The sequence below is a fragment of the Sorex araneus genome, chromosome 2 (assembly GCF_027595985.1).
Source record: "Sorex araneus isolate mSorAra2 chromosome 2, mSorAra2.pri, whole genome shotgun sequence".
Lineage (NCBI taxonomy): Eukaryota > Metazoa > Chordata > Mammalia > Eulipotyphla > Soricidae > Sorex > Sorex araneus.
In genome coordinates, this window is record NC_073303.1 from 299,871,736 (window position 1) to 299,885,159 (window position 13,424).

At 40.2% G+C, this 13,424-nt stretch overlaps 1 pseudogene; it reads left to right on the forward strand.

Moving 5' to 3' along the window:
• Positions 1–4,000: 4,000 nt before the first annotated feature.
• Positions 4,001–4,120, forward strand: LOC129402973 (small nucleolar RNA SNORA70; annotated as a pseudogene).
• Positions 4,121–13,424: the final 9,304 nt, after the last annotated feature.

Below are 13,424 nucleotides of genomic sequence, written 5' to 3' on the forward strand. Positions count from 1 at the left end.
TCCATGTACTTTGTCCTTGATTCACGCTGGTTTCTTGCTGTTTCTATCCCTCAAAATTCCTGGATCCCTCTGATGGGCAGACCCATGTGCCCATGTCTTTTGATTACTGGTGCTGGCCTATCTCTGGTTTCTTGCTGATGCTCTCTGGTCTGTCTCTCTTTGCTGGGGTGTCACTCTTTGGTCTCTTTGTTTTTATTCTCCTACTGTGCACACATGGGTGAGAACTATTGCTCTTCTAGCTGTCTTCACAGCACAGATGAGGGGTCAAAGAAGTTACATGTTCTGTATTCCTATTTCAAGTGTTCCTATCTCCACCTCTTAGCCATTTCCATCATCTGCCTGACTAAGGCTCTCATGTGGTGAGATTTAAAATGGTGAATATTATTAACTAGACAATTAGGTGCCCTCTTTGTTTCCTCCACTTCTACCATAACAAAACCTATACAGAAATATGACAGGTGCATGAAAATTGATCAAGGTTGGTTCAAAACAAAAGTAAATAAAATAACATAAAAAACTATGAAAACTGATATTATAACTACAAAACTGGCTAACTCCTTGAATTTTGTGTACCAAGTAAACAGATAAAACTTCTGATGCATACTATATTAAAGTTCCATATTTTCCAGTGGGGTTTGATTGTTGTTTATGTTTTTGTTCTTGTTTTGTTTGGGGGCCACATCTGGTGGTGCTTAGGGCTTACCCCTGACTCTGTACTTGGAGATCACTCCTGGCAGGGCTCAGAAACTGTATGAGGTGCCAGGGATCATACTTGGGTCAGCCACCTGCAAGGTCAGTGCCTACCTACTCTACTATCTAGCGCTGTTTAACAGTTTTAAGTTTTATGCATCTGTTTCAGACTGCAGCTGTTATCTACATGTCTCTCTCTGCCGCCATCAGACCACAATCAGTTCCTTTTCCACACCATTCCTCTCTCCCAGTGAACAGTGTCACTTTGTCTGGTTGCCCAACGCTCTCTGCCCCCCAGTGTATGGTGGGCAGGCCCTGTGCCATGCTGTACTTGGTGTATTCCGTCTGAGTCTGAGGTCTGCTGCTCTGTTAATTGTGTCTCCTTGTTGGGGTTCGCTGCTCAGCCTGCTGTCATTAGGGGTCAGAGGCCTACCCGGCAGCTGCTCTTTATTCTGTTGGTTTTCCTTTGTTCTCTGTGGCCACAGGAGTGAGAACTGCTGCTTTCCTGCCATCCACGTGGACACAGGTGAGTGGTGGAAGAGAAAGATACCTGTCTTGCATCTCCCTTTCTAAATACTCTTTTCCCACCCATTAGCCATTTCCCTTATCTGTCTGACTCGCTTCTTTCATAATGGCAAGTTTTAAAACACCTGATGATCTTTTTGGGGGAGGGGCGGAGGGCACACATGGCAGTGCTCAGGGCTTACTCTTGACTCTGTGGTCAGGGATCACCCCTGGTGAACTTAGGGGACCTTTTTTTTTTTTGCTTTTTAGGTCACATCTGGCAGTCACTCCTGGCTCATGCACTCAGGAATTCCTCCTAGTGGTGCTCAAGGGACCATATGGAACTCGAATCCTAGTCGGCCGCATGTAAGGCAAACGCCCTACCCGCTGTGCTATCACTCCAGCCCCTCAGAGAACGATATTTGGTGCTGGAATTGGAATCCAGTTTGGCTGTGTGCAAGATAAACAGCCTGCCTGCTGCACTATTGGCCAGGCCCCGGACTATCTTTTTTAGATGACGTGTGCAAAGGAAAGTCTTGTTCGAATGGAAGAGAAACCTGATTCACTGTAAAGGAAATTTTGTTCCTGTCCCCCTTTTGGCTCATTACCACAATCAAGGGAAGCCCCGTGCCTCCTCTTGTTTTCACCAAATCTATATATTGTCTCACCCTGACTCTTTTGTGTTATATATCACTCACCTTGTTAGGTGTAATCCTGAATGTCCCCTCTCCAGCTACAATGTGACTAGACCCCTGGGTAAGTGTAAACAACACTGAGGACAAGATCTCAACTTTAGGAGGCAATTCCACTGAACCCACCCCCACCGTTTTGGATAAAGTGTGTGTGTGTGTGTGTGTGTGTGTGTGTGTGTGTGTTCTCCTCATTCCTGTGAATGTCTTTGTTTTTTCTCTTTGCTGGACTATGCTGCAACACCTGGATCCCCTTCTTCCTCACCCCTAAGTAATAGTATGACTAGTTAAAATGCAAAATAACACCTCTACGCCTTTTAAGCCCAATAGGAAGCAGAAGTATCCAATGAAATTCAAATCTGTGAAAGACATTCAAGCACACTGACAATTTGCATGTTTGTGGCAGTACTTGCTTTCCCCGTCCTGAGCTTGGTACTAGGGAATGGATGAGAAAATAAGAGCAAAGGAATATTTACATGGTAATTTATTGTCTATCTAAATAAATAGTCTCAGAATAATTACATATTAGATGGTATGATCCTAAACGCCTGAGTATTTTAAAAAATCAATCTGTTGTCCAGTCAATGCAAAGTAGAGTGAATTCATATGTTTTAGGGAAAACAAGCAGAAGTGAATGTGTGGGTTTATGGCTTGACGGCTTTGGTGGCAAATGTCATTCCATCAATGCCAAGAAAGTCATTCCCAGCCATTCAAACTGGAAGAGAAGGAAACCTCAAGCCCTAGAATGAGGAATGAGCCTCCTAGTCTGGGACCATTTCTCAAATGTTCTATTTTAAGCAGCAAATTAGGGAGTTATTGAGGGTGCAGGCTCTCAGATTCTTGTCCTCACGCAGTCAAGACTGAGAGCAAAGGACTGGAGATTGAGTGACCAAATTTATAAAAGTCTTTACTTTAGGGAAGGGAAATGAAGGGAAAAGAATACAGAGAAGTTTCTAGATGTTTTGGAGCAGTCTCCTAAAGAGGCTGAAACCCTCCTCTTTTTATATCCCTTTGGCAAAGATAAGTGGGTGAGCATTTCTTCGTTATTGGGCCATTAAAACAGAAGAGAGGATGCTGAAAGGGTTACTTTCTGGGACCACATCCTGCAGGGTCTAGGCCATCCAGATTGTCTCATGCTGTAGAAACTTGCACACAACAAAAAGAACAGGAACAATCAGTGCTGGAATGGATGCAAAAAGAAAGGGATCTCTTTCCTTGCTGGTGGGATTTCAGCTCACTTGTCTTTTCTGGAAAACAATGAGGATATTGCTAAAAAATCTAGGAATTGAGCTTCCATTTGACTCAGGAACCCTGCATCTTGGAAATATATTTTAAGGGACCAAAAATAAAATGGAGAAAAGATATTGACACGTCTCTGTTCCATAATAGTCAAAATCTGGAAACAATTCAAATGTCCAAGAATAGATGACTGGATAAAGAAACTATGGTACATATGTACAATGGAATGTTACTCAGCCATAAGAAAATATAAAGTCGTGAAAATTGTTGCTACATGGATGGACCTAGAGAGTATCATGATGAGTGACGTTACTCAGACGGAGAGAGATGGACACAGAAAGATCTCTCTCATGTGCGAGATATAAAACAATGGTACTGTAGCACTGTTGTTCATAGATTTGCTCTAGCGGGCACCAGTAACTTCTCCATTGTAAGACTTGTTATTACTGTTTTTGGCATATCAAATATGCCACGCCCAGCTTGCCAGGCTCTGCCGTGCAGGCAGGATGCTCTCTGTAGCTTGCTGGGCTCTCCGAGAGGGATGGAGGAAATGAACCCAGGTCGGCCGCGTGTAAGGCAAACACCCTACCTGCTGTGCTATCGCTCCAGTCCTAGACAATGAAAAAAAAAAGACATGAGACCTGGTATTCAGTTAGAAACATGCCACTTGAGCTGGCTAGAGGTTAGGACACAGAGAGGGCACTATCTCCCTATCCTAAAGAAAAAGACTGGTGGGTGGGAAGCAAATGGAAAGGAGGGTATTGATGGAGGGAAGTGGACACTGATATAAATGTATTGATGTTGAAACATTATTAATGGCTGAAACCCTTTCCTAAACATTCAATCCTGGTGACTACGTTAAAAAAAATCAACAGTGAGTACAGACAATTAAGCTGACCTGGTGGAGTCCAGAGTGAAATGACTGCAGGCAGCAAACAACCTCTTTGGTAGTGTTTGCGGGCCTGTAAGGTCTGTTCTAAGGAACCTCAGAGACAGTCCTAGTCCTATGCAGTGGATATTCTTTTTTTTTTTAAGTCTTTTATTGATTCCCCATATGGAAAGTTACAAAGCTTTCAGACTTAAGTCTCAGTTATACAATGCTCAAACACCCATCCCTTCACCAGTGCACATATTCCACCACCAAGAATCACGATGTACCTCCCACCTTCCCCCCACCTCCCAGCCCCCCACCCCACATGTGTAACTGGTAAATTTCACTTTACTTTCACTTTACTTTGATTACATTCAATATTTAAACAAAAAATTCACTATTATTGATTTGGAGTTTCTCCCCCCTAAAGTCGATCTGCTGAAAAGAAAGCATTTGGTAATTTGTTTTCCATTGCTGAGAATGAAGAGATATGAGGTCAGGAGGCCGCACTAGCAGCAGTATAGTTTTGGATTTCTGTAGTTTAGTATTTTAGTAACTAAGGCAGTGGACATTCTTATCTGCTTTTACGCTATTCCCAATCCTAGGCTCCAGACAGGTATGTAGGGTGCTGCAGGGATTGGTGGCCAGGGTCCCACACTGACTATGTCATTATAAGTCTGCCTTAATCTACAGAACCATGTGATTGAGGTTCTGTGATGGGCCAATATCAAGTACCATGGCCGCATCTCCAAGAGGTGAGGCTGTACCAAGTTTAATGTGGATGATTGAAGATGTGGTTGCTGAAAGCAGCTAATTCCACAAAGCTGTGGGGTTGAATAAATCCCTGGTTATGTCCCAGCTTGAGTCTCCATCCCAGCCTTTACTACTCTACCACAATATATTCTGCTTTGTAACTCTGACCAAGTAAATGCATACATACATACATACATACATACATACATACATACACACACACATGAGTTAGATAGCAAGTAATGACAAAGAACAAACACACAATTTATTTCTACATTTTAGTTCTAAACACAGGCATTATAAGGTTAGGTCATTTAGTCCTTAGGTGTCATCTGGACGCCTTTGGTTTCTAAACCTGCTTTCAGTACTGATTTTATAGCTTAGACCTTCTCTAAATAAGTAGGAGAATTCATATATTTTTCTGACAATGCCAAGTGAAAATACATTTCTACCTGTGACAGTGATAATTTTTATGAGCCTTGGGTGTGACAATTGTCTGGGCAGGACATCCATTTAGGTTTTTTTTTTCAACAGCTCTGAGCACATATGTTACCATGACTTAGTAACAGCAGTAACAGTAGTAATAATTTACAAGTTACAGTGGTAACCTTGGAATGAGTAAAAGATTTTCAGAAAGATATGTTTTTAGTTTTGTTCTTCCACTTACTATCAATAAAAATTGGGGAAAAAAATGTACATGAGCTACCCACTCTAAAGGATTGTATTTACAGGTTTAAAGAGTTTTAGTGTATAGAGTGTAAGTCCTGGGGTCAGTGATGCACCCACGTTTAATATGTATTCAGTGGCCTCCATTCTTGTTATTTTTCAAGTTTATTCCAAATCTTAAAAGGTGAAAAGTTTTATTTTCAAACTTGTTATTTTTCAGTGTGTCTTGGAGAATCAAAGGTAGGTTGAACATTATATTTTGTAAGAAGGGAGGGAAAGGATTTTTTTTCTGTGCTGTGCAAGTAAATATTTAACATTACCTTTCTTTACTCCAATTTCCCCCAAATGCTTCACCTGCAGCATTTGCTTCCATTAAATAAATTTCCTGGGGCTGGAGCAATAGCACAGTGGGTAGGGCGCTTGCTTGCACACAGCAAACCCAGGTTCGATTCCCAGCATCCCATATTGTCCCCTGAGCACCACCAGCAGTGGTTCCCGAGTGCAGAGCCAGCAGTAACCCCTGTGCATCACCAGGTGTGACAACAAAACGAAAAAAGAAGAAAAATTTTTCATCCTGGTCACTCAAATACTAGTAAGATGTTAGTGAACACAGATCTGAATAAAAGACAGGACCAAACTGTCACAGGGACAGAGAGGCATTGCACACCACTGGCTTTTCCTAGCACACTACTGGTGTTACCACATCCTGAACACATCCACTGCACAAAAGATGTAGTAACTCAACACTGATGAGACTGCTCCCTGTGCTATACTGACCAAGTACCCAAAGGTCTTCTGAGGATGTTTCCTTCATGACCTTTCATCATAGGACTAGCAATCAAAAGGATCCACTTCACTCTCCTACTTTCAGAAGCCCTTGACCTTGGAAAAGCCATTTAAGTCCTTTGAGATTCAACTAAGTTTGACCTGCCATGATTTCTCAGCCTCTCTCCATTTCTAAGGCTCATTGTTTCATTACTCCAAAGATATATCACTTCCTTTGCTTTTTTTTCCTTTTTATCTTGAGGCAGAGTGGAGAGATGTTGGATTTTAACAAGCTCTGTTGGAAAAGTTCTTTATCTTTATAGGTCCTGATGGATATTTGTTCTCTGTGAAAGGGATTTTATTGATCATTACAATACTCATTTTGAAAAGAATCCTGCCAGTGATTAGATATTTGAATAAAGTGGGCTTTACTTCCTTTCAGGGTTGTTTTGTGGTTATGGAGATAACACAGCAAGGCACAGAAAGACAATTTGAAGACTCCAAAGTTCTTTCTACTTTTGTTATTTTAAATCTTTTACATTTCTGAAAATGGGGCAATGCAAAATGTAGTTTTATTAATATTTTTAATATCCACTAAAATGGCAATAGATACTGTTTATAATATTTGCCTGCCAAATAAGTGGTTTCATGCAAAATAATGCTGCATTTTAAATAAATAATGACTTACATGCTACTGTAAAAACATGTAGTACTCTGTTTGCAAGAAGTATTGTTAGGCATAAGGAATTGAACCAATATGAGTCGAGTTTATTTTGTTAAGTATAAGAATAGTGTCACCAAACGTCAATTTTTCTATACTGAGATATTTGAAGTTCTCTGAAAAATACAAAAAATTCTCTGTGATATAAAAGTAAGTCCCATCGCAAGAGGTTAAGGACAAACTCAGCTGGTTCCTTGCTAAAGTAGCACTTTGGCATTAAGGCTGCTTGTGGCTTCTTCATTAGTTTTCCTATCTGAGAGCTGCTTTCTGGAAAATTCAGTAGATATTGGCTCATAGATACTGCATGTACAAACAGGAAGTGTTTCTGCTTCTACTTCTGCTTTTTTTTCTCCAGAGTTTATAATTGGTGAATATTAATCTTCTGATCCTTACCCTTCCATGCAGAGGAGGTTTTATTGAAGGTAAAATGGTTTAATTTGCCATTTTTACCCTTAATCCTATAGTCAGGGAAAGTGAGAGGAAGGTTGACCAACCAGTGCAGGTGTTAAATAAAGGAGGATCATTGTATGTCTAATCATATATTCCCACCAGTCCAGTTTCTCTGTTGGTGGTCTGCTTAGCAACCCAGATCCTCCCATTGCTATAAGTGTGAAGTATGTCCCAGAGCACAGATAATTTCTTAATCCTTGCAGCAGCCTGGAATTAATGTTATCATTGTATATAACATGTTGCTTTAATGTATAATTATATACTAAATGTGTTTTCATTATACTCCACCATTGATAGTTGAGGAAATTAGGTCTCCTGTTATGTAATCAACTGAGTAGCACTGTAGCACTGTCATCCCATTGTTCATCGATTTGCTCGAGTGGGCACCAGTAACGTCTCCATTGTGAGACTTGTTGTTACTGTTTTTGGCATATTGAATACCCCACGGGTAGCTTGACAGGCTCTGCCATGGGGGCATAATACTCTCAGTAGCTTGCTGGGCTTTCCGAGAGGGACAGAGGAATTGAACCCGGGTTGGCCTCGTGCAAGGCAAAATGTACTATCTGCTGTGTTATAGCTCTAGTACTCGGCTAATTAGAAGAAGCAAGGAGACTAATTCTATCATTTAATGCTGCTTGTATTTTAATATATATTGTTTCTTTGTGGGGGATACGGTGCCACCAGCAGGTCAACCTGTACCTGCGGGGTGAGTGCATCAGCAGCTTGATGGTGCCTTCAGACTCCCAGATACCCCCAAATTGCTGCTGTGCCTTTGTTCAAACCCCAACAACTTGGGACCAAATTTACATAGAAATTACATGGACAAAAGTTAGGTATGTGGGAGCCACACCTACAAACCACCTCCAGCTCATCTATATAAGCTCATTTATTGGCCTTAGGCAGGTGCCTGTTTGTCAGTGTGCAGATTGTTACAACATGCCAGTTGACCAAAAGCTTACATTCGATAGACTGGGAACACCTGTAAATGTGATTAGAAGCCGCCACAAAAGCCTCTGTCCCTCTTGGAGAGCCCGGCAACTACCGAGAGTATCCTGCCTGCATGGCAGAGTCTGGTATGCTACCTGTGGTATACTTGATAGGCCAAAAAACAGTAATAATGACGGTCCTTATTCCCCTGACCATGAAAGAGCCCCCAATACACATCAGGCTATAGTGTGAAGACGAATGGAGATGTTACTGGTGCCCGCTCAAGCAAATCAATGAACAATGGGATGACAGTGATACAGTGATAAAAATGAAAAGTGTTTAAATAAAGAATTTTGAAGGTTACAAAAGTCACTGATAAGTATTTTATCTGATTTATAAGCTTGTCCCCAAATTGACTCATTACTTTCTTTTCATGTTTACATCAGCAATACTTAAAAACCTCATCTTTGCAACCCCAAAGCACGCCACTGATTTTGATATTCCCATAATAACCACTTATTTTGTCTATTGACTGATTTTGCAAGGGTTAGGATTGAGCTAATAGATAAAAAAATCATTCATCCAATTCACAAATATTTGTTGTACACCTACTGTGTAATATTTTGTGTTCAAAATATTCAGTGAGATATGAAGATAAATCAAATTTGATTTTTATAGTAATTGAATATGGACCAGATTTTTATAGTAATTGAATATGGACCACACTCCAAAAAAGTGTAGCATATCACTCCAAACTTACAGTGAATATTTGGAAAAAGGTTCTCATGGATATAATTAAAAACGAACAGAAAATCTTGGGTTTTCCAGATGGTCTGTAAATCTAACAACTGTGAGTGTTTTAATGAGAGAAAGGTAGCAGAAAGTTTGATTTCAACAGAAGAGGAAGCAGTGGCATGTGAACACGGAGGCAGAGTCTGAGTGTTAGGACCACAAGTCAATAAATGCTGACAGCCACCAGAAGAAGAAAATTAATTCTTCCTTAGAGCTTCAAAGGGAATGTGGCCCTGTCAACACCTTGATTTCAAACCTCTGCCCTACAGAACTGTAACAGAATAAATTTATGTTGCTTAAGCTATCAAATTTGTGATAATTTGTTATGGCAGCCTCAGGAAATGAATAGAGAACCTATTTCTCCTTACATTATGTTGTTGCCTTACAAAAGGTTAGGATATGTGTTTATAAGGGAAGGCACCTTTTGTTGAAGATATCAGCAAAGGGACACTTGCAATTAAAGGCTATAAAGCATAAGACTGGAACAGTGGAAAGAGTTCAATTAGTTTGGGAATGGAATAGATATATAGGACTGGATCTAGCTAATGAGGACTTCATTATATATCCTACTGGCAACTGACAGTTTTTAGAGAAGGGCAATGGAGTTGGAGTTGTGCTCAAGAAGGTTTTTGATCATGGTATAATTTAGATAGAAAAGTACCACAAGTGTGCAGACACTGATTAGAAGGAAGTAATTAATCCAAGAATTGCTATGGCTGGTTTGTGTCTTTCCCAAACTAATATATTGTTCTTACCTGCAATGCCTCAGCCTGTGACTATTTGGAGAGTGGGCCTATGAAGAGGTGGTAAAAGTTATACGAATGGACCCTAACTCAATATTCCTGGTATTCTTTATGAGGTAATTAGGACAGAGAATTTAGTGATGGGTGATGGAGGCATGTAAGGAGGCATCTGACAAGGTGATCCTCTGAAACCCAAGGAAGGAAGCCTAGGAGATTAAATTGGCTACTACTTTGATCCTGGACTCCTAGCCATAGTTTCTACAGAATTGTGGGAAAATAAATTTCTATTTTTTAGTTATTTAGTCTAATTTAGTCTAATAACACCAAACATTAGCCAAGAGGCATGAACGCTGGCTGACTTCGACTGTGAGTGTGTAAAGGTCGGACTGCAGTTGAATCTCACTAAGACAATATTCATGAGAAACGGACTAGTTCCTGATGTTCCATTTGCTCTTAATGGAACAAACATCTCTGAATGCCGCAGTTATGTGTACCTAGGTCGAGAACTCAACATGACAAACGACCTGGCACCTGAGCTGCACAGGAGAAAGAGAGCAGCGCAGAACACCTTCAAGAGTGCCGAAGAAGTGGTTAAGAGGATGAAGACCCTTCAGCTCCTTGCACATCTTTTTGACTCCACTGTTCTTTCTGCACTGACATATGTCTCAGAGACCTGGGCCCTACGAAAACAGGATGAAAACGGTATTTGGGTCTCCCAAAGAGGAATTGAAAGAGCTATGCTTGGAACATCATGTTTCACTCAAGTGAGAAAAGGAATCCGAATTCTGAATTCTGACGTCTGTCAATGATAAAGAATCAGGGATGCTATCTTGTTTGCCAATGCGTCAAAAATCAGATGGGCCAAACTTGTAAAACTTGTAATGCGATTTGGAGATGACTGCTGGACTAGAGCCATTACCGAGTAGATTCCACGGGATATCAAAAGAACATGTGGCCGCTCACCTACGGGATGGTCAGACTTCTTCGTCAAGACCCTGAATGAACGGTTTGAGGCTCTTTGTGTTCCTGGAGCGAGCAGATTCCATTGGAACACACTAGCATGCAACAGGGATGAATGGAGTCGTTACTGGTGCGCCCTCAAATAAATCGATGAGCAACAGGATGGCAAGTGATACAAGAGATACAAGTTATTTAGTGTGGTAACCCAAGTAAACTAAGTAGTTTGCACTAGGGAAGTTTCATATTAAAACACTATTCTACCTGGAGATAATTTTGGTGTGATCTATTATCTGCTCTCTTAAAAGAGAGTTGAAGGCAAACTCAGTGTAAAGACATGTGGTTTAATTTTATAACTTCCTGAGAGGAGATGTATTATTTCTAAGTTCTAAATTTGAAAACATGGCAATCTTGAAACATAATAACTATGCCAGCTTTGATGTGACTAAAATCCTGTTTCCAGAATATTAAATAGGTTCCCTTCTGGTTCATAAACTCCATGCATTTTGCTCCTAAATATATGCATGGATCATAAATTTTTGATCATAAATTATGTTATAGAACAAATGTTAGTTTTTGACTATTTGTTGAATGTATTATGAAATAGGCACATTGCCTTAATTTTCAGACATCCAGATACAATAATCCATCTTGATCCTCCCCTTTCTAACCTGTCCATAGCTTATCCATCAGTCTTATTAACTGGATAATCTTCTCCTGACAGTGATTAACTGTTGAAAGGTAAATGAGAAAGTTATGGGCTATGCCTGTAGTTTATATTGCAATTGTTTTTTGGAGGGGTGTTTGGTCCTTTGGTCCAGACCCAGCTGTATTCAGGGCTTATTTCTGAATCTGTACTCAGGGATAATCCCTGACAGAGCTTGAGTTACCATAGACGGTGCAGGAAATTGAATCTGAGTTGGTGGCATGCAAGGCAAGCACTTTACCTGTTATAATAGCTCCCGCATTGTATATTGTGGGTTTTTAATTGAGAATGAGGCATTGTAGGCACATCAAAATGGTGTACAGTAAAATAACTCTGTAAAAGTACAGCTATAGGAAGAGGAAGCCGGAGTCTCAATAAATGCTCACTAGTGTTGTGTTGCCTCATCCAGGTAAGTGTCATGATGTTCAGTCATCTGCAAACAACAGGTTAGGCCTTATAAAAAAAAAAAGTGGAAGAGATACCAAAACTCTGATTAGTGTTGACTTTTATTTCCCATTTACACATCTTTTAGGTCTTAAAGAAACCACAACTACTGGCTGATTAATCCCATCCTACACGTTTTGGTCAACCAACAAGCTGACTCCTGAGCATCCGGCACAACACTGGATGTTCTGATAGAAAGAGAGAGACCCAGTTAGGGCATTGGGGGTCAACATGAAGACAGGTCACATACTCAACACTGTTCAATTATTGTAAATTAGTGTAGAACAGATGGAATTCTAAGCATTTGTGTTGCTCTGGGCTATTAGAAAACATCTGATTATTTTCTAATATGTGCTCCATAATGATGTTGAAGTCTTGAAAGGGGTATAGGATGTATGTCTAATATAACGAGCTAAGAGGTTAGCTGAATGTACAATGTTTGCCTAGATGCAATAATCAGGTAGCAAGAAACTGCCCAAATGAGTGGTATCACCTCTGTGTGCTTGAAAATTTAGAAATTTGGAAAATTAGGAGACTGTATAAACTAAGCTGACTTGACATACTTATGAATTCATCGATTATTCTTGTATTTGACTTTTTCACAAAATGTTGTGCAATATTTTTTATACTGTGTTCCTGGTGCTGATGAAATATGATTTCTACCCTTGTGAAGCTTATAGTCTAATCCAAGATAAGTGGTCTCCACATGATTGCAGTGATTTTAAATTGTAATGTGTATTAAGAGCTTTGAAAGAAAATTGTTAGTAAAAGTAGCATGGAAGAATAGGCAGTTAGAGAGAGAGAGAGAGAGAGAGAGAGAGAGAGAGAGAGAGAGAACCAACCATCCAAAGGAATGGAGTAAGGGAATCAAGTGAAAGAGGTGGGGAACAAATTCTAGAAATGAAGCACTACCTGCAAAGATTTGAGGTAGCAAAAGAAACACCTTTCTTCAGAAAGTCAAAAATCAATGGAATAAAATATCATTCTTGCTTCCAGCATTTCTAAGAAATGTGCACATTTTGAAAGCTCTGTGGGAAGTATAGTCACCTCTCCCAGATATGTGTATACTTTCCAATTTTGGAGGTCCACAAAGTTCCAAATGGCTATGAACTTGAAATTTAGAACACTTGCTTTAGCCTCAGGTGATTGGAACCCATCCTCAGGAGAGGAAGGGGTTTGAGCAGCAATAAGATGGACAGAAATGAGTACAATTTTCAGTACGTAAGAGGCAGTGCAGGTCTCACTCAGCAAGATTTTTATCATTCTTACTACAGTTCCATCAAATGTTCTCAATTCCCCAAAGTTAAGATGAATAATAAGAGAAGATATTGCTATGCTTGTGTGCATCTGTGAATTTGCTTGCACTGTGAACAGTGGCATTTGGCCTTTAAATAATGAGTTCTTTCCTTCTGCCCCTGACTCAGCTCTCTTTTACCAGTAAGTATTTTTTTTAGCACCAGTGAGTTTGTACAGTGTGTGAGGCTATGGCAGAGAAATAGACTCCACT